The sequence below is a fragment of the Molothrus ater genome, chromosome Z (genome assembly GCF_012460135.2).
Source record: "Molothrus ater isolate BHLD 08-10-18 breed brown headed cowbird chromosome Z, BPBGC_Mater_1.1, whole genome shotgun sequence".
NCBI classification, from domain to species: domain Eukaryota; kingdom Metazoa; phylum Chordata; class Aves; order Passeriformes; family Icteridae; genus Molothrus; species Molothrus ater.
Window position 1 is genome coordinate 26,567,733 of NC_050511.2, and position 24,928 is coordinate 26,592,660.

Genomic DNA, 24,928 nt, shown 5'->3' on the forward strand with positions numbered 1-24,928 from the left:
TGAGCAAAAGAGCAAAATCCTCTGAGAAGAGAGACCTCTTTAAGAATGGGGAAACTCTCTGAAAGCACACAAATATGCCAAAAAACCTGAAATATGCTGAAAAACATGCAATGTCCTGACAAGTTATTCTTGTGGTCAGCCTGCACTTTGAAATACTTTTCTCCATAAATTCCTAATCAGAAACTTCATCAGTTTGAACAATTATGCGTCAGAAGTAGGAAAGCTTGATACTTATGGTAGAATACCATGACTTTCCAGCATGGAAAAAAATAAGAGAAATTCAAGGGAATAAGTTTTCTCTTCCCCCTTGGACGCCTATGTAAAGATTTCAAGCTTAAGGTAATCTTCCCAGCATTAGTCACTGGGAATTAATATGTCCTCCCCAGCTGTTACTTGTAGATGCCAGGCCAGACTGTAAAAACTAAATAGACTTGAGTGGAATGCCTAAAATTAATTTGCTCACTCAGATACTTTCATCTCACTCATTTCACTGTGTTTACAGGCTGGCAGGTTTCCTGAGGGCAGCCATGATTTAGATTTACAGTTCCCTGGCCAGTCTGATTCTGAAGAAAAGTTATAACACCTGTAATGTAATACGGTTTCCAAAAGGAGTGAAAAATGTTTTCGTCTGAAAAGGAAGCCTCTAAACTCCAATAATCACAGTATATCACATATCTCTGCACCCCACTGCAGCAGCTGAAGTTGCCATTACTTCAAAACAGTTTCAGCCCTCTTTCCCTTGTCTCCGCCCACTTTTTACAAGGAAACCAAACTTGCCTCATCATGCTGGAGACTTGCCTTTAGAAATTTTCCTGGACTGTCTCCTGTCCAGGTTAGGCTGGGAAAACACTGGGATTTTGGGGAAGGAAGGAAAACAACTGTAGTGCCTCTTCCTGACTATTTAAAATAGACTGGACACCCTTGCCATGTCCTGCCAAGCACTGGACAGCTAGATTTTCACTCTTCAACATTTATGGACTCTCGTGTGAGTGTTTATGACCACCAAAGCATGCTACAAGCATCACCAAGAAAGATGTAAAATAAAAACTTCAAAAGAGTAGAAGGTCAGAAACAATACCAAAGTATTGTTTTTACTGATAACAGCAAGAAAAGAGAAGTTTTAAATTAAAACAAAAAAAAAATGGGGAGTAAAGAAAAATACAAACACCCCATTTTCCTCTGAGCAGATTGTTCTTACAGTATCTTTTATCATTATATTTAGAAACTGCTTACAGAAACAATGATTACTGTTATTCCTCCCATACACATTAATTTGAATGTGATCCTTTTGAGGTGTGATATGAGCTTTTAAATCTACTGCAGCTTTTTACTTCCCTTCTTTTCAGTTTTCCACATGCCTCTGTAATTCTTGTTACTAGACTATTGGAAAGCAGGATGGTCTAGGCATTTCTTGGAAAATGCTTTTTTTATGGGATTGGTCACTGAAATGTAGAGATGCAACACTGAAATGTGTTGCATACCTCTTTTGAGTGAATCAGAGGCTCATAGATTTGTTGATAGATTTGTTCATAGGTAAATAGATTTGTACTTGTAAATAAGAAAAAGAAACAGGCTCAAAAATTCTGAATAACTACCTTGAATTAAATACTGATATGTATATTTTTATATGGAGATATTGTCTCTCCATCAATGGCAAAGAACTTTTCAGCTATCTAAGAAGGAATTCAGTAATAATAATACAAGCTCCTGATGATAGAAATAGAAATTACTGTATCACAGAAATACTTCAGAAGTCACGTATTATATTATTCCAGATCTGACTGCTCTCCCTATTTACTGTATCCTTACTGGGTGCTCAAGAATCACATAAGGTGTGCAAGGTTTCTAAACTAAAAGGCATTTAACTTTTATTGGAGAAAGAAGCTGCTTCCAAATGAAGCAAGTCAACAATTTACTTTGATCCCCTACCCATGCCGTTTTTCTGAGTAATCCCCAAACCAGCTTTATATTAAGCTTTAAATTCATTTACATCAGCTTTGGATCTGAAACTACCCTGTGAAGGAGCATATCATGTTTCACCATTCTTCAGACCAAGGGAAAAAGGGGAGGACAGCCGGGTCACAAATGACTTCACCCACTGCAGCGCATGGTGATCTGGGGCCAAGCCTACATCTCTACTACTTCATGGTTGGTTTTTGGCAGCTGCAGCTGATGCCAAGGGAATCTGTGGGCTGCTCTTGCCTGTGAGCTGGCAAGCTCTGTCACCTTAATCTGTTTCTAATGCAGGGCTGATAGGCTTAAACACTGCCTCCATTTTCTGTGAAGAATGTCATTTAAAAACTGGCTTTGGTGTCCATTATGCTTTCAAGAAATGTAGCCCTGCTTTGAGCAGGAGGTTGAACCTGTTGACCTCCTAGAGTCCCTTCCCTAGAGCCTGAATTACCCTTTCATTGCCAAGTTTTGTTGATGACAGGCTTTGGCTTCATCTGGTGCAAGAAGCCAAGGTGAATTTGGAAAACACCTGGATTCTCAGCCTGTGCAATATGGATCTATATATGAGACAATGACAAAATCGCATTGTATGTCCTTTACATTTACTGTAAAATACTGGACAAAACTTTTGGGGAATGCAAGCTGTAACACACAAAATTTGAAGACACAAAATTGCCATGGCACTCCTCCAATGACTTCTTTGTCCTGTGGCACACACAGTGCTGGCATGTCTTCTCTGTCTCTGCACTCTCAACAACCACCCCATATATGAGGAAACCGAGTCAGGTAAGAATCAGATACTCCTGAAGATTTGGACATGCCAGCATTCACCAAATATTCAACCTACATGTGATTTCTGGAGTGATTTAGCCCCATTTCAGGAGCAGAAAGCTCATGGAGATCTGAGACAGATCAGAAGTGACACTGTAAGGCAGCACATACCTCAAAAATGAAAGCTTCAAAGGAAATCACAAATGTGAAGATCTGATTTTTTTATGTATTTCTTTACTTACTTGGGTTTGGGGATTTGCTTCAGGAGAAAAGAAGCATATGGCACCCAACGACATGTGAGGTAGTATCAGTCTGGCCTGCCTTTGTTCTGTCTCCTTTAGAACATGCTTGCACATGCAGAGCATTTGGGCTTGAAATATGATTCCCTTCTTCTTCCTTAGGGATCCACAAAACCTGAAATAACCTCTCCTGGGGTACAAAAGAATGAGATGAATAATATTCTGGAGCCTTCTGTGAAATATAATCCCTATTATCCCTACAGTAAAGAGAATAACCCTGTAACTCAAACAGAGAAGGCTTGGAAGAGACAATGATTTTTCAGCTGACCTTTTATTTCAATAAATTATTTTATTTTGTATATCAACACAAGTACTATGTTAAAAAAGTTAATGCTATTGAAAGTGATTAGCAAGCACATCTGACTTAGCATTATGTAAACATAATAAAAGTTGGCCTAGGAACAATACCTGCTTTAATCTATTCTGTTTAATAAGCATCTCTAAGGAGTGCATCCCGAAATCCCACAGTTTTCACATCTGCCTTTTTGGGAGGACAGTGCCTGGGAGCCCATGCTGAGATGCAGCATTACTCCCTAGTGTTACTTGGTTTTCAACATCTTGTGCTTACATGCTGCCAAATGGAATTGCTAGAAGCACTGGTAGGCTGTCACTCTGCAGCTTTCATGGAATTTGTCCTGCACATGGGAGACCTGACATAGGGTTAAATGGAAGTGAAGTCCCCTAAGTATAAGAAAAAGCAGGGTACGATCAATCCTGTTTTGGCTGTTTAGTTGCCAATAAAGCCAAGCCCAGGAAAATTGACCACTCATAGTTTCACTACATTCCCAGGCCATAGTTTTGGCTGCCATCACCAAGGGCATCCCAGATAGGAGGTGGAGAATTAACAACTGTAGACCTAACTGTGGCATTCATAAGCCCCTCTGGGCACTGGTTCCTCTTGGAAATTACAGAGTAACAGTATGGCTGCTGCTGATAAACCTCTGCTGCTCAAACCCTCTGCTCAAGCAGAGCCATCTGCAACCAGTTGCCCAGCACCCTGTACACGTGGCTTTCGAACATCTCCAGGGAGGATGACTCTACAAGATGCCTGGACAGCCCTGTACCAGTGCTGGGTTTTCCTCATATTAAAAATATGTTTCCTGATGTTCAGAGGGAACCTCCAGTTGGTATTCATTGTCCCTTCTCTTGTCACTGGGCACCAATGGAAAGAGTATGCTCTCCTCTTGTTTGCTACCAGTAAGTGCCCAAGGCTGGACTCAGCTGGAGAGAAATGAACATGACCCATCAGACCCCAGGTGGGTGAGAACTGTCCTTCAGGAGCTTGGCTTACTTAGGCTTTATTAACAGATCTTTTTTTTTTTTTTTAAGTGCACCTATTCACTACATAGGTTGAAGAAAATTTGTCCAAACTTCCTGACAGTTCTATCCACATTTCTAACAGAATCAGGATTAGCCACCTCTATTAATTGTTTTTTCCAAGTGGGCTGTAAGAATACAGTTGATGTTTGCAAGGTCTGTGTTTTTACCTTTAAAGGAAATGGATACTTTGTTTAGAGATAGAAGATGACAGGAATTTCCCCGGTCTGCTTATCTGCTACAAGGTGGCTCTGACCTGGAGCAGAAGTCCAGACTTGGGTCAAGTTGCAGTGATGGCTTTAGTGCATCCTGATGACATGATTTTTGTCAAGCATTGGAACAGTTTGCCCAGACTTAAGTCACCATCCATGGAAGTATTTAAAAGATGTGGAGATAATGACACTTAGGGACATGGCTTGAGAGGTGGACTTGGCTGTGCTAGGTTAACAGTTGAACTTGGTCTGAGAAATCTCTTCCAATCTAAATGATTCTGTGAGTGTCTTTCCAAGGACTCAGATGGCCAACATAGTTGTGCCAAAACAGTCCCCTACAATTATATTCTATCAGTTTCTGTGGCAGAGTCAGGTGGGATGATACCACCAGCCAAGCACTCACCCAGTTGCTTGCTCAGTTCTCTCCAGGGCATAAGGGAAGAGAACTGGAAGGACAAAAGGAGGAAACACCCTTGATGGATTGAAAAACCTGAAATAATTTTAACAAATGCAAAGGGCTTTGATTGCTTTGATAGTTTTCTCCAGCAGCTAAAAATCAGCAAAAAGTGAGTCATTGTTATAATTTTAACATTTCTGGCTTTATCTTTTAACTAGACACTGGTTCCTTTTGTGTCTTTCTCTGCTGAACTAAAAGGCTTTTGAAAACCCAGTGGTTTTTTTCCATGGAGGTATTAGTAGACTACAATGAAGCTTTTTCTCAAATTTTCTGTTTCTCTGTAACTTAAAACCATTAAAGATTTCAGAGGAGATCTCTAAATCCTTGCTGTAAGATACTTCTTTCACCCCATCAGATCATTGTATGGCTCTTTTCTGTACCCTTTCCATGTCTGTAGTTTGTGTGTATGCATGCCTAAGTGTTGAGTGTGTGATCTTCAAAACTGTCCAGATGCCCAGTATCCAGCTCACTGACATTATGGTCAGAGGGGAATTCATACTCTCAGCTGTTTCCCGTTCTTCTTTTTTATCTGTTCAAGAACTATAATAATCTGATTGGTCTCTACATCAAAAGATTAATTCCTGTTGAGCTAAGACTCATCACACTGCCACTCACACTGCAGCCCATGCATTTGTAGGCATGACTTTAGGGCTTCCTTTTATGACCATGGCCATGTACTAATAGTCACATAGAAGCCTATTTTGCATAAATAGTTTAAGTTCTCCAAACAATCCAGGTTGCTTAAGCAAATATGCATATATATTTGTGTGTGTATACACAAACATCATTTATATTATGTGTATATATTATGAATTTATATATTTTGTGTGTGTGTGCCACTATACCAAAGAGTCCCCATGGTTATTTGCCACCTTGTCAGTTTGTGTCATCTGTAACTGTTATGAGCTCCTGTGCTTCTGGGTCTCTGCCAGATCTTCAGCCTGTTCATCTGTCAGAGGCAGCTCTCCATATGAGTTAAGGACCTATGGAAGAGCTGGGCTGTCATAACAGAGAACTGAGAGATGAAGTGGCAGGAGGTGACAAAGTCCTCATTTTTAGTAAAAATGAAATTCTATTGTACTGTAACTTGGAAATTTTCAAACATGCAGGCTTAGCTATTTTAAAGTCAAAAAGCTTAGCAGAAGAGACACTCATACACTGAAGCACTTATGCATTGTCTCTCTCATCATTTGTCTAATTTGCAGGTCTAAAGGCATATAAATGGACATATTATAAATGTTTAGTCCCTACAGTTTGCTCAAAACAGCTCCATGAAAGCCATCTCCTTACCATAGTACTTTCCTGCCTTATTTTCTCATTCATTTTTCAGTCTTTGAATCCAGCATTAAGATTTCATCTTCACCTTCCAGAGGATGCAAAAAATGCTATGTCCTTCATTTTGCTGTTGCCCTGCAATCTTTTGCTAGGTGGATCTGGATGTTGTACCTGCAGACCTGCAAGCATTTTTGCTTGAACAGCTCCTCAAGCTCATACCCACATAAGCATTTTAATTCAGGGTCCACCTACTATAGGGGACAGAGCCTTACATTGCGATGAAAGCACCTCAGAAGAGGTTTTGTGAAATGCCTGTTTCTGAAATGAGGTTTGTTCTTTGGGAAGAAAGCAGGTTAGGCAGGAAAACAAAAAAACTTTTGTTTTGACACTTTCAGGTTGATGGCACAACAGCTTGTTCAGAGAGCAGGCATATGTGCCAGGGTGTTACTCCCCTTTGCCAAAGGCAAAGTGTCATCTTTCTCTGCAGATACTCTGCTAGGAGTGGAAACAATTATGCTTACTTTGGTGAACTTTATGATTCTGGGAGACAAAGGAGTGTCACAGGAGAGTTGGAGTGAGTATTAATACTCAGCACTCACCAGCTCTACTCTCTGTCTGTTGAAAGGCTGTAGTTGAGTTGCTTGCCATGCTGCAATAGTTAAACCCCTTCCTGACTGTTTAGCTCAGTGTGGTTTGCTATCTCTCTCACACAAACACATAAACTTTGTACACAACCAACATAATGCAGGCAAAAATTATTAATGAGCCCAGTGAGAACTTCTCATGGATGTAAAATGACTAAGGATTCTTGTACTGTGTCTCTTAGAGTTGTTTGGTTGCTCATTCTGTGTGGTGTGGTTGTGCTGCTCTATAACATCCCTGGTTCAATTTGGCTGGAAGACAACAAGCCTATTCTGCCATTTATTAACTGGCTGGAGGGCATTCTGGAGAGCTTAAAATAAAATAAATTTTCAACTATAAAATGAATTTTAGCATAATTTTTAAACCATAAAACTTGAACAGCTAAGCCTGTGGTTTGAAGGCGTTAAATTGGAGCTCCAGGGCATGCACCAGCTTCTGTAATGACTGTTGAAATTCTGCTTTGGGAAAATGTCCAGTCATGCAGGCAGCTGCATTTTAGTTGAAAATGATGAAAACTAGTAGTACAACATTTCCATTATTTAATATTGGGGCAGTATTAATGTGACTAAGCTCCTTTGAGGATATGAAGCTGCAGTGGAGGTAAAGAAGCACTAACCAAACAATACATTTTCCAGTTCTATCATATATTAGACGAAGAGATCATGGTAACACTTTCTACAATGCTGAGAGATTGTGATTACTATTTCTGTGGTGCTGCTAGTGAACTGATTTTCGGGCTATGTTTATTATCTGGTTAATAACTTCTTGAATATATGACTTGTAAAGCTTTAACATCATGCCTTAAAAGACTAAAGGCATGATGTTAAATTGAAATTTAACATGGTAAATTGAAAATACTGTTTAAGCTTGGAGCTATCAGTGCTCTAGTTTGGATATTCCATGGAAACATTAATTAAAAGACCTTAATGAAGATATAACCCAGCTCCTGCTTAGCATATAGCACCCCTAGAGCTGGTCATTAGAGGCAAGGGTCTGTTAAACCAGAAGATAGGGAGGGATGAGAAGGTGTTTCTGTATACACTGGGGGAAAAAAGGCTGCCTAAAATAATTGTCAGAGGTGGCTCCTGTAGTCATCATTAGCTATAAAAGCAGAAAAGACACAGATCTAAAACTCTCCAGGATGTGACAGCCTTAAAAGACATTACAGGTACTGATTAGTCAGAATCACAGGCAAGTGGCAGCACTGCAGAACCCAAGGAAAAATTTCTTCATTAAATATCATTTTAACAATGTGTTTGCTATTTGATCTTCTGGTAAATTTCTCCTATTATTGTCAAACTGTGGCTTTTAAGTGTTCCCTTATTTGCAAAGCTTAAGCAGTTATAGGGCTGAAAGATCAGACATAAGGCACTCCATTCCCTGGGGTATGGATACCTTACAAACCCCATCTGGAGAGCATTGTCATAGTCACCAGCATATCTGAGCTCTCCAAAGGCTAGAGGAAGCACCTAGATGGAAATGGTAATGGCAGTGTTTCTGCATAAAGAGCTTTTCATGCTGATGAGAAGATGTTATGATTCAAGATCATGGATTAAATATCAATGCCTCAGGAAACAGACTGTGATAAGTGAAACACCAAAGGTTGCTGTCACATAAGCCACATGAACTGCTTGCATGAACAGTCACATTTTATTCAGCACTACTGCACAGGGAAGGCATTGGTAAGCATGGATACATGTGCTGAGGAATGCCCTGTGTTCCTAAGACACAAATCCCTTCAGAGGAGGCAACGAAGCTGGAGAGGGGCTGGGAACACAAACCCTGTGAGGAACGACTGAGGGAGCTGGGAGTGTTTACCCTGGAGAAAAGGAGACTCAGAGGTGACCTTATTGCTCGCTACAACTCCCTGAAAGGTGGCTGTAGTCAGGTGGGGTTGGTCTCTTTCTCCAGGCAGCAATGGACAGAACCAGAGGTCACAGTCTCAAGTTGCATCAAGGGAAATACAGGTTGGATATTAGGAAAATGTCCTTTACAGAAAGAGTGATAAAGTACTGGTATGGCCTGCCCAGGGAGGTGGTGGAGTCACCATTCCTGGATGTGTTTAAAAAAAGATTGGATATGGCACTTGATGCCATGGTTTAACTGAAGTGTTCAGGCACAGGTTGGACTCAATGATCTTGAAGGTGTCTTCCAGCCTAGTGATTCTGTGATTCTGTGATTCTGTGAATAAGCTCCTATTGGAAAGAAAGTGGGAGCTGGTTGCCAGTTTATTGGGTGTCCTTGGTATTGATGGAGCTGGTGGAAAAGACATTGGGTTTTAACATCAAGGGTTTGCTCTAGAATTGGTACGCTCCCCTACATGTTACCCAATGGGCGACAAAGGGTCCTTGGATTCCTCACAAGAGGTGGTCTGTAGCTCACTAAATCATAGCCATGTTTTGTGTGTGCCAGGCAGGAAACACTTGTGATGTGTTTGTGAAGTTTTACATATCCTGTTTGCAGTGCCTCTTGCACCTGACTAGACTACAGACACCTGATCAAATGGACCTGAAAGTAGGGTGACAGCAACAGGTGACAGGACCTTCTCCACAAAAGTCACCCCTGTGCCAAATCAGCACAGGCAAAATGTATGTGATGCCACCAGTACAGTGGAGGAGATTCTCGCACAGGCGTTGGGGTTTACCCAGCACAGAAATCCTGGAGTCCCTGTCTGGTGGACTTTGATAAGAGCTTTAACTTTTACACCAGATGTTCTGTGCCTTGCTTGTTCTGATTTATTAACAATATATAAAATGATCCAATATTTGGCTACTGCCTTTAAATCACAGGATTTTCCATTCTAAATGACAACCTTTGCATTTTATTAGTGTGGCTTAGTCTTTATTAGGCCTTTACTAACCCCATATATCATACAAACACTCTTAGAAGAAGCTTTTGTACATATTATAAATTACTTTGTGGAATGACCACATCCACTGGCATACCTGAGAATATGATAGGCTTCTGCCCCAGGTCTTGGCAAGCACATAAGAAAAGGAAGCATTTGTATTTCACTAACACCAAAAGGGGAAGGTGTGGACTTGTGGTGGGGGTGGCAGATGGGGGTGGAGTGGCCTCCTGAATCCAACAACTTCTGCTGTGACCAAATCTCTGTGAGCCATGCAAAAGTGTTTTGCTTCTCTTCCTCAGTTTCCCCATTCCTGAAAGGTGTATTTTTATTCCCTGGAGAGACACAAGAATTGATTGAATAATGTCTGTAAAACAGCGAAGAGAGAAGCACTGTGTAAATGCCAGGGTGGATTATTGCTATTCAGTCTTCCAAAGGAGCGTCAAACTATGTTTTGCATTTGAGCTTAGCCAGATCTTTGGAGCGAAACTGAGAGCTGTATCTTAAATATTCAGGAGCTACTATTTAACAGTCTCTGTAAGCACAGCCAGACAGTGTTTGCTGTGTGCCCTGAGCTGCATTTGCCTTACTCACAATTCTTTTTGCTTTACCTGGGAATACACTGTTATGTATTAGTATATTAACAACATTGGTCAGTATTACCAATTTGTTGCTAATTTCCATGGATTCTTCCTCATTTTTCTTCAACTCAAATATCAGAATGCTATTTTTAAAGCCACTGAGAGGTATACATTATGAGTGTGAATTCCTGGAAGACACATGTTTGCAGAAGTTGCTGACAGCACTGTTTGGCCCATCTGAGCAAGGACTGTGAAAGGACAAGAAATCATGAATGCATACTGAGCAAATTCTAGCAGTGATTCTGTGTCATCCCCTGGCAGTGATAAAGACTGGCAAATATCTTCATCTACATATAAGACCTCACAACCATTTCTGGTAGCTTATTATAGTAATTATTTCTTTTTCCTGTGTTTTACAATATTTCCACATGAAGCAAATTTCTCACCCTTGAGCCTCAGGCCCCAGATGTTTTGGAGAGGGTTGTTCTGCATTTTGTGGGTCCAGACCACATGTAATGTGGATAATCTCACCTAAGACTTTCTTCACTGGAATCACTGCAGTGAAAGCTCGCAAGTCCAGAGACTGAGATAAAAGCAGGAGGTAAAAGCAGTGTTTTATGTCCCTTGAGACCATGCTCCTGCAGGGGATGGGCTATCCACTCCTTGCAAAAAGATGAATCCTATATCTCTGATGGAGCCTGTGGTTCACCAGGAGCTGATGTGACAGGCTTAGTTCCTTGCATATTTAAAAATGGTGCTGCCAAGAGAATGCTCTTGGGCGTGCATCAAAAAGTTTTCCAACAACTTGGAGTGCATTCCCCTGCTTCAACAACAGTCCATATCCTGAGGCTCACCAGGTTATAGAACAGTCACAGCCTGTTCTAGATGTCCTACACTTTGTATACTGCTGAAGGCAATGCTATAAATGTATTCCCTTTTCTCCTCTGCTTTGTGATGGTCCTGCTCTTAAGGTCCTTATGTTTTCTATAGAAAGAACATCCCATTTGCTGTCAGGTGTCTTGTGCCTCCTGCCTGCAGAGTCCGCAGTGGTATCTGGCTTTGCCCAGATATTCACCATCCTGCCCTTTGCTCCATCCAGCCACTGGGACTGAAGTTTCAGCATTCCAGTGGAGGGGATCAAGGTCTCAGCTCAGCTACTTGACTGTGGAGGAGCTTACTTGTCTTATTCAGCCAGTTGTGCCTCTGTCTCCCACTCTGCTCTCTCTGACCTGAAAGGTCTGCAGAGGAGGGTGCTTCTCCTGCATGTCCCAATCCAGTAGCGCATTTCTGAAGTGATTACAGTAGGTACTAGATGGGTAGCCAAGATAAGCGTGTAACAGATGTCCTTCTGTTTTCTCTGTCTCTGCCAATGACTACAACAGCATGAAAATTCTTAAGTTCATTGTATCACAGGACATTCTGAGTTGGAAGAGATCCACAAGGATCATTGGGCTCAACTCCTGACATTGCACAGGACCATCCCCAAGAATCACACCATGTGCCTGAGAGCATTGTCCAAACAGTTCTTGAACTCAGTCAGGCTGGTGTGTGACCACTTCCCTTGGGAGCCTCTTCCAGGGCCCAACCACCCTCTGTGTGAAGAACCTTTTCCTAATATCCAACCTAAACCTTCCCTGAAACAAGTTCAGGCCATTTCCTTGGGTCCTGTCACTGGTCACCACAGAGATCAGCCTCTGCCTCTTTGCTTCCCCTCTTCAGGAAGCAGTAGACTATGATGAGGTCTCTTCTATTTGTTTTCTTGCTTTTCAGCTCCTCAGCTCTTCCCTGAGCTGATTCTCTTCTTCGGGTCTCCCTGACCCACACCTCTATGCATTAAGGCCTTTCAGTTCTCTGAAAAAGGAAAGCATTGCATGAAATAATAGACCATAGCACCTTTATGACATTGCATGAAATAATAGGCCATAGCACCTCTATGAAAGGGGCTGTGTTGATTGAGAATGGTTTTACAGAGCTGTATAGTCCATGGTTTGACTCTAAAATCACCAAAGTGGTGTATTTTTTTATGGAAAACCTTGTTCTAGAAGCAGGTGATCCACAGCAAATCAAGATGTGATGCTGCAGTGTTCTCTTCAGCAGAAACTATGTGTGGAAGGCATTTCCTGAGATTTGATATAGACCATCAGTGAGTTTGGATAAAACTGTAATTAAAAACTCCATGGTTAATGCAAGTAAAATGATGAGTGGAGAAGTGGATCATAATCTTTAAATGTGAGGCTGAGTAAAACTGTCGAAGCTAGAATCTGCCACCTGAAATTTTTAAATTTGGCTGTAAAAAAATTCTAATTCTGCATTTATATGTATAATTAAGAAGCCTAAATGCCAGAAAGGATCAGAACTGTACTGCTGATGTTTTCATGAGATCATATACTACCCTACAGGTTCACTGGCAAAGGCAAATTACTTTACCTGGACTTCAATTCTTGGTCTTTTTCAATATCTATCTGGATACTTTGCCATAAGAGTCAAAAAATCTGACCACCTTGTATTGTTATCAATGTAACTGAGTAAAATGCATGGTTTATCTTTTATTTATTAGAAAACATAGCCCTAATTTTGAATTTGTCTAATTTTCAAATCAAATAAAAATGCTTTGTACTCATGTCTGTTCAACTTCCTCTGAGCTGATATCAAACTATTGTTACTTCAAACTAACTTCTAAACTTCTGGTTTTGTGCTGGCCTTTTGTACTTTGGACCACCAACTACTTTTTGTGGATGTTGGAATTTTCATTGGGCTCTCCTGTTTTCATCTTAGTACATTATCTGACACTGCATTGTACCATCTGCTCTCTGAGGCAAAAGAAAGCTCTTGTTTACTTTTCGAGAAGTATTTTCAACTTTGTATGGATAACCAGATGATGTCCCTGACTTTTTCTGGTGCTCTAAACAAAATGGTGCTGTAAGAAAGAAGAAATATTCTCTACAATTTTTTTCTTGCTGTACTGGTTTAATTGATGAAGCAGGGTGGATCTCTGCATCTACATTGAATTTATGAAGCCTTTACTGATTCAAAATATAATGTAGATAATGTGGGACAATGCCATACTTTAAGTGATTTTCCAAATGACTACATGGACTGACATGTAATTCAGATGAGTCCTCTGCTATCCCTCCATGTATGTGTTTTATGAATGGTCTTTAGTACATTATTAGTGGATAAAACAATTCAGAAATTTTCAATAGGATCCATACTTAGTGTCACAGGTCAATTCTCTTTATTTCCTTTTGCCCAGTTAATGATTTTGTTATCCTCTCAGTTAAATGCCAAATCACACCTCAGAAACAAGCCAGCTTAGCTTGCTTATGCAAACGTATTCAAACCTCCTTAAATCTAGAAAAAAGCTCCAAGATCTGATATAAGTGAGGTCTTTGGTTAATTTTTTGAGACATAATTCAGAAGGTTCACAGATGCACAGTGCTGGAAAAAAGAACATTCAAAAAGCAAGACTATTTCACTTTAGGGTGGAGGTTCATGTCAGAGCCCATTCCACCCAAAGTACTTCACCTCTGGTCTGAGCACAAATAGGAGTGGTTTTACTTTGGAGAAAGATTATTGCCCCTCTCACTGACAATGTGTGCTGGGGCAGAACATGTGACTGATGATACTTATGGCTTGTTTCAAGTGATGTCACTGCTTGCTTTTGTGCATGAGTCGCAGGATTCTGTTATACAGAAGTATTGAGTGTTCTCTTACAGTAAGGGAAACCAAACAGCCCCTTTACCTGCTGGCTGGATGCTACTGTCCCTTGCTGTGTAAGCTTTAATACTTCTAATAATATCTTCCATCTTAAGACATGGTAATATTAGTTATGGGATCCTGAGGACAGCCTTTTCATTATTGTCCCAAAAGGAATGATAGCAGTAATTGATGGGAAAGGTAGGGTAGCCCACATTGTGCAAAATAATTCAGATGAAAAACATCTGAGTGCTTCCCTACCCTCAGGAAGGACGCAACCTGAGATAGGAACATCTGTGTGCTGATTTAGAATAACATTTCCTTCCTATCTTAGTCTCTATGAAAATGCGAACAGGTGTTAGTAAGCTAGTGTTACATTCTGACAAAATCCTTTCAACAACAGGCCTGGGCTTGCACCAGCTCAGGGGCAGGAGCCAGGAGAGATGGAAAATAGTAAGTAAGGTCCTCCTAGAGGTATAGTGCAGCTCACCCAGGTTTCAGGGATCTTTTTCCCTTGCTTTGCTCCTCTCTGCTCCATCCCTTGGGTAGCACTACATGTCAGCAGCATCTGATCACAGGCACTGGAATGAGACTTGGGCTGTGCCAAGAGCTGGAAGTATGTATGCTGGTGAAGCAGAGGCAACAGGCTGGGGCTGCCAGCCTGACACTGCTGCCAAGAAAAGATGCCAGGGACTTTTCCCTCAGGCTCCTTTACCTCCCCCAGGGACGAACCATGGCTGTCCTGAAGTAGGAGAGTTGGGGACTGCCTTTTGTAATGCTCTTGCATCACTCACTGAAGGAAAGGAGAGGGGTGGGGTGGAGAGGGTGGGTAGGGGAGGCTCTTTGGACTTGTCCAGCTGTGCACTGGCAAGGGAAGGGCCAAGAAGGAGAGGCAGTAGCCCAGCAGATGTTTGGCTTGTCAGGCTGGTTTAGCCTTGCATCAGGGTGGCACCTCTGTGCTCCATGTGTGGCTCCATGTGGCATGTGTGGCTCCAGATTCCTCACGTGTATGTATTTGTAAGGAGCACATGCTGTCAAAAGTAGAGTACAACCCACCTGCCTGCTTTCCGAAACCTTATTTACATAGAACAACAATGCACAGCCACAAATGTATGACAAATGCCCAAAATTTAACCTGTACATCTAGTTTTTAAGTTTTTTTGCCTTTGCTTGCAAGTTAGATGGCCCTCAGCTACAACAAGGAGAATTCTGTCTGCAGGCTTCTTTCTGGTCTTCATCCACACAAAATCTGTGTGGACACAGCCCTGCAAACCTTTTTATGCATCATATGGTAGAATTATTCAACCCAGTAACAACCTGCATCTACAAATTCGGGTGGTGAGGATAAAATGTGGATAAAGGGTGGAAAACATGTTGCCTTGTGCACAAGAGTGGCAGCTGATGCCCCAGTTACTGTACACCTAGACCACTTGCAACACTCAGGGGGGCTCAAAGACACCTGCTTCTGAAAAAATATTTCCACTTGAAAATTCTAATGGAGGTATTTTGGGAAAGGAAGAAATAGCACTACTATCCCAGACCTATGAGTGTAAAAAAGCCAAAAAGAGGCCCACAGTACTAAAACTGGTGAACATCAGATCTGCTAATGGACTTAATACAGGTCTTCATGTACATAATTCAGCTGAGAACAGTATTTAGCCTTGTTATTTTATTACATAAAAACTGACTGGAGTCTGGTATGAATCTCTGAACACTCAAGCCAATTTTCTTCCCATTATCTATAGCAAAATGAAAAGTGAAAAGGATAGTGCTTCAATAATTTGATTAGTTTTACTCTAATTGAAACTTTTTTCCTTTTGAGTGGAGAGAGAACAGGTGCCTAATTAGAGCCCAAAATAACTCTCACACAGATATAATTAAGCAGGAAGATCAATAAAAATTTCTTCTTGCTAAACAGTTGCCACTTTGGAGATAGATGTTTAAGTGTGCAAAAATAAATCCTTTCCCTGGGGATGAGAGCACTCTTTGGGAAAAAGATTTTACTTATTTATCTTTCTAGTGGCCATGGTACTCATGAAGAGTATGGGCCAGCTTCTTAGGAAAGAGTTTTGCTGTTTCTGAAAGATTATATGAGTGTATACAGAAGGTTTTATTTAAAAGTAAATTCTGCAGGAAATTGTTAGTTTTCCAAGATCTTCTGGAACTTTTTATGAAGTACGTTAAAGAAATTTTATTTTTAATATATTAATGGAACAACTAGAAATACCTTAAATGGGTCAGACTGTTTGGTCCTGTCCTGAGCAGATGCTGGCTCCAATGTGAATTTGGCTGTTCTTGATGTGCACAGCTAGTGCAATGAGAGGTACAGAGAATATCAGAATTTGGAGGACCTGTGGTCTCCCTTGAAGGCAGAGAAGCCCTTCAGAGAGAGCTTGACAAATTAAAGGGCTGGGCAATCACCAGCTGAAGGAAGTGTAACAGGGACAAATGCCCAACTCTGCACAGGGGATGGGGCAGCCCTAAATATGCAGACAGTCTGGGAACTGAGATGCTGGAAAGCAGTGCCACAGAGAGGGACCAGTGGGTCCTGGTCAATGGCAAGTTGAACATGGTCAGCAGTGCCCTGGCAGCCAGGAGGGCCACCCTGGGGGGCATCAGGGACAGCATGGCCAGCCGGGCAAGGGAGGGGATTGTCCTGCTGTGCTCTGCACTGGGGCAGCCTCACCTCCAGTGCTGGGGGCAGCTCTGGGTGCCACAATAGCCTCATGCAAGGCTAGAGAGTGTCCAAAGGAGCACCACGAGGATGCTGAAGAGCCTTGAGGGGAAGCCCTACGAGGAGCAGCTGAGGTCACCTGGTCTGTTCAGCCTGGAGGACACTGAGGGGAGACCTCATTGCAGCCTACATCTTGTTCTGGTGAGGGGAAGAGGATGGACAGGCACTGATCTCTTCTCTGTGGTGACCAGTGACAGGAACCACAGGAATGGCCTGAAGTTGTGTCAGGGGAGGTTTAGGTTGGATATCAGGAAAAGGTTCTTCAACCAGAGGGTGGCTGAGCACTGTAACAGCTTCCCAGGAAGTTGTCACAGCACTGAGCTTGACAGAGTTCAAGAAGCATTTGGACAATGCTCTCAGACACATGGTGTGACTATTGGGGTGTCTTGTTCAGAGCCAGAAGTTGGAATTACTGATTCTTGTGGGTTCCTTCTTATTCAGGATATTCTATGATTATCACAGAATCAAAGAATTGTTTTGATGGACTATCATCCTGCAGTAATGGATTCAATAAAAAAAAAAAAGAGCCAATTGCATTGTCATTTATTGTGGTGGATACCTCACCTGGAGGGCACAGCTAACATGAAAAATAGCACAGATAATCTCTCAAATGAGCATAGCTGTTGTGTGTCCTTTCTTTTTAGTGTCCTCAGCATGGATCCTTCATTTTTGAACCCTCAGACAGTGTTGTAAGGAGAAGAAACCATAGAAAAAGCAAGTTTAATGAAAGGAAATGTTTGATTAAAAGCAAAAGAAATACTAACTTTTCATTGGGCCATGATGATCTCAGAGGTGAAGGCACTTGTTTTCACAGCCAGTTTTGGTGCTCTGCCTACTACAGTGTGTCTTGGATGACATAAGCATAAACACACAGTTCACCATCTGGCAAGTCCCTCCATTCCTAATATATCTTGTGAAAGTATCTTCTTTGGAAAGGGCTGCAGTATTTCTGGTAATGGCATTATAGGGTCTGAAAATGCACTTTACCATAATGTTCCAGGTAGCAAAGGCTCAGTTCTAGTGAAAATCATGGAGAAGTGCAATGGAATTCTCTACTCGTGGCAAATGTGTTCTTCCTGCTTAATGCACCTCTAATAAAACTGGGCCTTGAAAATTCCTAATTTTCTTAAAATTTGAAAAGTCCTAATGTCAAATCCCAGCTGGTGTTTTATGGTACCGTTCCTTAAAATATTTTCTTCTCTGAAAAGAAAACCAGAGAAGTGGCAGTAGATCTTCTGAGCTAAAAAGTTACTATTTCATTACTTAAAAAAAACATAATAGTGTACATCAGATCCAAAATTATATTATTACTGAAATTACTTTACACTGTAAATAAGATTTGCCCTGCATATAGTGCTGGTGTACTGAACATTCTTAAATGTCCCATCAAGTAATCCTTATTAACTGCTGTCTGTATCTTTTTGCTTACTATTAGTTATCAACTGGCAAAGAGTCCCTTCCAACCAAACCATTTAATGCTGCTTTGTTGCTCAAATTAAAGTTGTGGAAACTTCACACTGAAGGTAATTATTAAGCAGATTAAGTTACATTAAAGAAAGGAACAGGAAAAAAAAAATAAAGGATTCTGATAGTCTGCACTTCAAGACAAATGAAAGATATATTCTGCTGCTCTGCTTTTTAATGCTTCACTGAAATTCTTAAGCAGTATGCTACTGGCCCTCTTGATGTTTGCTTGTAGATCACAGCAAACAGAAAATGCATGCATAATGAGAATGATCAAGTCTCATTAGAACATTAAGATTGTTGTAGACAGAGACTGTGTAATACCAGCTTTTGTCTGTGACTATAAGTGTCTCATGAATACTTGAAGAACTGACTTGAATTGCTAGCACAGAAAAAAATGTGTTCCTGCATTTGATCCCTTTTTTGTGCTTTGCATTTAAAAAAAAAAAAAATAATTTTTTAAAAATTTTTTTCCATTATTGCTGCTAGTAATTATTTGTCTGGGAAGGAAACGTGGAGAAGTCAATGTGAACCAATTATTGTGTAGGTCATGTCTGCTATTAGGCAGTCCTTAGCATTGATCATTCTTTCTCAGCCAGGCTAGAGACTGGAATATTCTTCTCCGGAATATTCTTCTCTAATATTATTGGGTTGTTGGGTTAGTTGGTTGGTTGTTTGGCTGGTTGGTTGGTTGGTTGGTTGGTTGGTTGGTTGGTTGGTTTTTGCCTAGCTGGATAAGAAGCAGTGGAAACACTGCTGGACACCCAGCTCTGCAAAACCAGTTCAATCTACATTGACAAGAATATGAAAAGTTGCTTGCTGCCTTTGTGCTGAGCCAGTTACCCTGTTAGTTCAGCTGGACTTACATAGAATGGAAAGATAGAAGTAAGCTGTGCTTTTTTCTTATGAGTCCAATGCAAGCAATCTAGTCCCCAAATAAAGTGTTTATGTGTTTTGGGCAAGGAAGTTGTTTGTTTACTCTTTTTTTTTTCTACCATTGCTTGTTAGATCATAATGAAAATGTGCTCATCTTGAGGGGAAATCTAAGGAATGAAAGCAATGTAAAGATTTAGGTAAAGCATTTCAGCTGTAGCCCTAAGGTAGAAGAAATGCACCATGTTGACCAGGACTCATACAGGCATGAATCCTGGTCAACATGGTGCATTTCTTTCTGTTTATTTACAAAGTTTAAGTTTTGAGAATTTACTGTTCAAAGTTAAGGAGAATTTGGGAGTAAATGGTAGGACTAGAAATTTTTGTTCCTCATACTATCTATCTTTATCTTAGTAAAGATTTTTCAGATTCATGGGGTTTATAATATTAGACATGGATAGAAAATGTGATGAGCATGAAAAAAACTCCAGAGAAGCTGGGGTCCTGCTCCAACCTGTGACTTGATTGCTCTGTGCAATGTAAATTAAAGTTGCATGGTCTCCTGGTCACCTGAGGACAGTGAGGTTGGTCCCTCATTTCTCTTGCAGGTGTGAGTGGATTTGCACTTACAATTTCCCCTCTCTAGGACAAGCTGCAGTTGTCCTCATAGTGAATGTTGTCACTCCCAGGTCTGTTGCAGCTGGTAGAGATCAGAAAATCCCTTTGAAACCTGCCTAAAGGACATGGAACGGACACAGAAAAACTACCTTCTATTGCTGCCTCCTAAGAATGGAGGAGAGAAAAGAAAGCCATGTGGCTGAGCTACAAATGTGAAGTTTCTGCAACTTCCCTTTCTTGTCTATTACAAACCAGAGTGTCCCCATCCACAGCCCACAGCAAGCAGCTTGTGTCTGCAATCTCTCTGCAGCTGACCTCCTCAACCACCACCAACTTTCCTCACTCTCATTGGGCTTGTTCTTCTTCACTTCTGGCAGTGCCATCACTGGGTAACCTTGTGGTTTTCAGAGGTGTATAGTGTAACACATTTTTTAATTTGTTTGGATGAATACAGGAGAAATGTGCTGTTAATGAATGTTTACATGTAGTTAAGTCTGTTTGGATCAAAATTGGTCACACAAGTTGGCTGACCACACAGGCCTGTTCAGTGTGGCTGATGCACTGGAGGGCAGGGATGCCACTCCAAGGGGCCTGGACAGTCTGGAGAGGTGGGCCTGTGCAAACTTCTGGAAGTTCCACAAGGTCAAATGGAAGGTCCTGCACCTGGGTCAGGGCAATCCCAGACATGGATACAGGCTGGTCAAAAAATGGATTGAGAGCCATCCAGGTGAGGTGGACTTGGGGATATTGCTGCACAAGAAGTTCACCATGACCCAACCATGGGCACTCCCAGCCCAGAGAGCCACACATGTCCTGGGCTGAATCCAGAGCAGTGTGGGCAGCAGGGCCAGGAAGGGGATTCTGCCCCTCTGCTACGCTCTGCTGTGACCCCACCTGCAGGGCTGCATCAGCTCTGGGGTCACCAAAATAAGAAGGATATGGACCAGCTTGATTTGGTCCAGAGGAACATCACAAAGATGATCAGAGGGCCGGAGCATCTCCCCCATGAAGAAAGGCTAAAAGTGCTGGGTTTGTTCAGCCTGAAGAGGAGAAGGCTGTGGGAAGACCTTATAGCATTTTCCAGTACCTAAAGGAAGCTACAAGAGAGTTGAAGAGGGACATTTTACCAGGGCATGTGGTGACATGACAAGGGGAAATGGCTTTAAAATGACAGTAGGTTCAGATTGTATATTAGGAAGAAATTCTTTACTAAGACGATGGTTAGGAACTGGAACAGGTTGCCCAGAGAAGTTGCTGCCCCATTCCTGGAAGTGTTTGAGGCCAGGCTGGATGGAACTTTGAGCAACCAGGTCTAGTGAAATGTGTCCCTGCTTGTGGCAGGGAGTTTTGCACTGGATGTAAAGTCTCTTCCTATGTAAACCATACTATGATTCTAGGCTTCCATGATTATTAAACACATGAACTTGCAGGAAAAATTGCAGTCAAAGCACTTTGGGGATATTAGACTCAACAGAATTTTGTTATTGGAATCTGGTATAAGACCTTTAAGTTATATTTTCTTGGATCCTTCCATGTAGGTAGATGCATTATTATTAGATAGAGCAGTACTTACTGTAATGACAGTTTGCTGGGTTGTCACCTGATACACATACAGAGCTCTGTCACAGTCAGAGAAGCCAATGTAGTCTCTAGAAATATATTAAGAATTAAGATCAAGTATATGATTCTTGAGATAAAGGTGAGAGAAAAACATGCTGAGGACAATGGGAAAAAAGCCAGTACCTCATTTGATTGTTTTCTGCCCCCCTCAGATGAAATACAAATGGAAAAATCAGTAGTAGGTGAGAACAATACATGGAAGGCATGTTCAGCTTAGTTGTATTTTGTTTCTAGGATGATAATTAAAACAATTTAGAAACATTCCTTCTTAGGAAAAAGTGGAACAGGAGAGACTCTTGTCAGAAAGAAGAAACTATGAACTCTTGGGTGTAGGCACCCAAATACAAAACTTGCACTCATAACCAGGCTCAAACATTTGGGTTGCCTCTCCTCCACCATGGAAGTTAACAAGCTTATAGCATAAAGAACCAGCCTCAGCAGATTATCTGTTTAAAAGGCTGGAAATTAATAACTTAAATGGTAACACCATGATGTCAGGACTTACCAAAATATCATAAATTACCAGGACCATTTCCCTGCAGTTTCAGAATCATTAATGGCACACTTTACTCAACAAAAAACAGATGAACAAAAATTATTAGCCCTGGTTTCTGAGGGAAAAGCCTAAATAATCACTTTTTCAGTCACCTTTGCTCTGATAATTTGAGAATGGACACCAAAAAAATTTGGTAGAAACAGATTTCTCAAAAATAATTGTGTGTGTAGAAGCCTTGTGGGAAATTGAAAGTTGGCTAGAGGAAAATCTGTAAATGTTTTCTCCACTAACAGCAGAGAAAAAGTGAACCTCTACCACTACCTTTTTGGCTGTCTGGCCATGAGGAGTCATCATCTACGTAACCTCGAACCATGTGGAGCCATTTTGATAGTAGAAGGAGTGAAGTAGGTGTTTCAGGAATGCAGAGAGAAGCTGAAGGACGTGCTAGGTAAAGAGTAGAGGGAAAGAAAATTAATACTATTAATACATTGCAGAAGTATAGGCCACAAATCTGTACAAAATCAGGCTTATTTTCTAGTTATATTGAATGTCTTTTAAGTGGAAAATAATAGGTATTGGAAGCAAAATAACAGTTTATCAGATGGTGCTCCAGTTGTAAGGCACTATATATAATGTGGAATGTCTGTAGCTTTTAGACTTTACTAGCACAGGTTTTTCTCACATTGTTATGTGTGAGCAGAAGTTACTATTTCACAATATGCTGCCAAGTGCTAACCTTTCTTGGAGTAGAAAAAGCAGTTTTAGGGAAGAAAAAATTCTACTGAAAGCTCATCGTGTGTCTTTGAGCAAAAAAAAAAAAGGAGATACAAGTTTTATTACACTTACCCAGCTGAGGGACACAGTTAATTTTGAATATAGGTGATCAAATGCAAGATACCTCTTATGGCAATGGTGTTCCCTTTCCTCAGAGGACTGGGTGCTACAGATCCCATCTCCCAGATCTTTAGAGAAAGGACCCAGCTACAGCCTCTAGTCACTGCTGTCTGCCCTTGCTCTGCAGGGAGTGTGGCAGCCTAAACAGATTATGAAAAAAAAAAATCTGAACAGCCTGTTAAGTTTATAATTGATAAGGGAAGGTCGGAGGCTTAAGCTACTGTCTCTCCAAAAATGTCACATGCTCCACCTCTTTCTTGTGAAGTGAATAACTTTAATTGTCAAGAATTCTGCGTAAGATTTGAACACTCTGACATTCTTTTCTGTTAATTTTCCAGAGCTTTAATATGGTTTGACCATTTCCAACACACAGACAAGCTTCTGTATGAGTAAATGGGCTACTTTGCTGAGGCACCAGACCTGTGGCTAACACTTAAAACCCCCGGCGGAGGAACCTGGCAGCAAAGAGCTGCCCACATCTAGATGATCTTTATTTTTGCCGGTTTTATGCTGTTCTTGTCATGAAATATCCAATTGCTTTTACTCATGCTTGTAAGATTTTACTTTTCAGATACATCTTGCCTGGGTTGGGTTAGGTGGTCCAGCACATGGATTTGGATTTGAAGGAGGCTTGGATAAGAGTTTTGAAACTAACCCCAAACTATGTCTTAAGAGTGACAAGTGGGAACTGGCATTCAGATTCAGTGATATTTACCAAAGCTAGACAAATATATGTTCACCTTTATGTCAGGATTAAATACCAATGGTTTTCATAATTTTTAAGGAGATGGTTTTCAGAACAGAAAGGTGATGTCAGTGCTCTGTTGAGATGTGAGGAAACTCAGCACTACATCTTGTGCTCAAATCTGGCCTTTGAAAATGTTTTAATTTGGAAGTGTGTCCATGCAGTATATTCACCTATCTTCATTGATTATTCCAGCCTTTTACATTCACTTTCATAGCATGAGCCACAAAAGAGATCTCAGTCTTCAGTATTTCTGCAAGAGAAAACTGAGACTGTCCTACCAATTTTAGAAAGTGCTGTCCCATCTGGCTCTTCAGCCAGAACACCTGAAAATTCCCTTAGTCTCTTTGCTGTAAATCCTGCCCTCCTACTTACAAGCTCTGCTCTGCAAAACTCAGGCACGTATACCAGTTACAAAATAAGACATGGGAAATAATCTTGCCTAACTTCACTTGGCACAGGCAGTCAGCACCTGCTAGAAGCTTCCACCATGCCCGACAGAGGCAATTTCTGATGGCTCTGAAGATGGACATGCTGCTGGCACAATTAGAGAGGTTGGTAACACCTCTGTGATGACATATTTAAGAAGAAAAGCAAAACAGCATGTGCACAGTTTTTTCCAGTGGTGGCGATGAGCCGTAGCCGCCGCCATCTCGATGCGGCCCACGGCGGGCCTCGCCTGCCTGGCCACCCCTAGGCAGCCACACCGTGGGCAGAAGGGCAGAGGCGGTGGTGGCTTTCCCTTCCCAGACCCTGCATGAAGGGAGATGTTAAATGGTGCCAACGCCATGGCAGCCATCACTGCCCGTGTCATGGCAGTGGGGTCACCTGGCCGGCAGCAGAAGCACAACGAGTGACTTCCCAATGTGGAACCTCTCGGCACTGTGGGATCGTGCAGGAATCTCTGAATTGGTATAACTTGTTGACAATGGAACCTGCAGAGAGCAGTCTTTCTTCTTGTCAGAGAAGAGGAGGAAATGAGGACATGTGAGAGAAAACAACATGGTGGCATCAAGGTCAGTGATGCCTTGAGGGGAAGGAGGTGCTCCAAGTGTCAGAAGTGAGATGAGGACTGTGGTGAAACAAGCTGTCCCCCTGTGGTGCATGAAGTCCATGGGGGATGCAGAGATCCACTCGCAGCCCATGGAAGAAGTGCTCCCGCTGGAATGGGTGGATGCTGGAGGGGGCTGTGATCCATGGGAGACCCGAATAGAGAGGGAGGACTCCTGGTCCCAGAGATAGAGAGAGGGCCCTTACTTCCAAACTAGAGCAGCCTGTCCTTAGAGGACTGCAGCCTGTGGATGTATGACCCACTCCACAGCAGTTTTGGGAAGACTGTTTGCCTGTGGGAGGGACCCCATGGCAAGGCAGAGAAAAGATTCCTCTTCCTGAGCGAACAGAAAATCTCAGGTGATGAACTGACCAGAACCCCC

General features: G+C 41.6%; 1 long non-coding RNA gene across 3 annotated transcripts in view; it reads right to left on the minus strand.

The window, feature by feature from the left end:
- The window catches only part of LOC118699608 (uncharacterized), a 116,381-nt gene that overhangs the window by 8,228 nt on the left and 83,225 nt on the right, over nt 1–24,928 (minus strand). For all 3 annotated transcript variants that reach the window (XR_008508953.1, XR_008508954.1, XR_008508955.1), the window contains exons 4-5: nt 22,178–22,300; nt 21,314–21,389 (exon numbers count right to left, since the gene is read on the minus strand). This is a non-coding gene — a long non-coding RNA (uncharacterized LOC118699608). The remainder of the gene's footprint in view (nt 1–21,313; nt 21,390–22,177; nt 22,301–24,928) is intronic.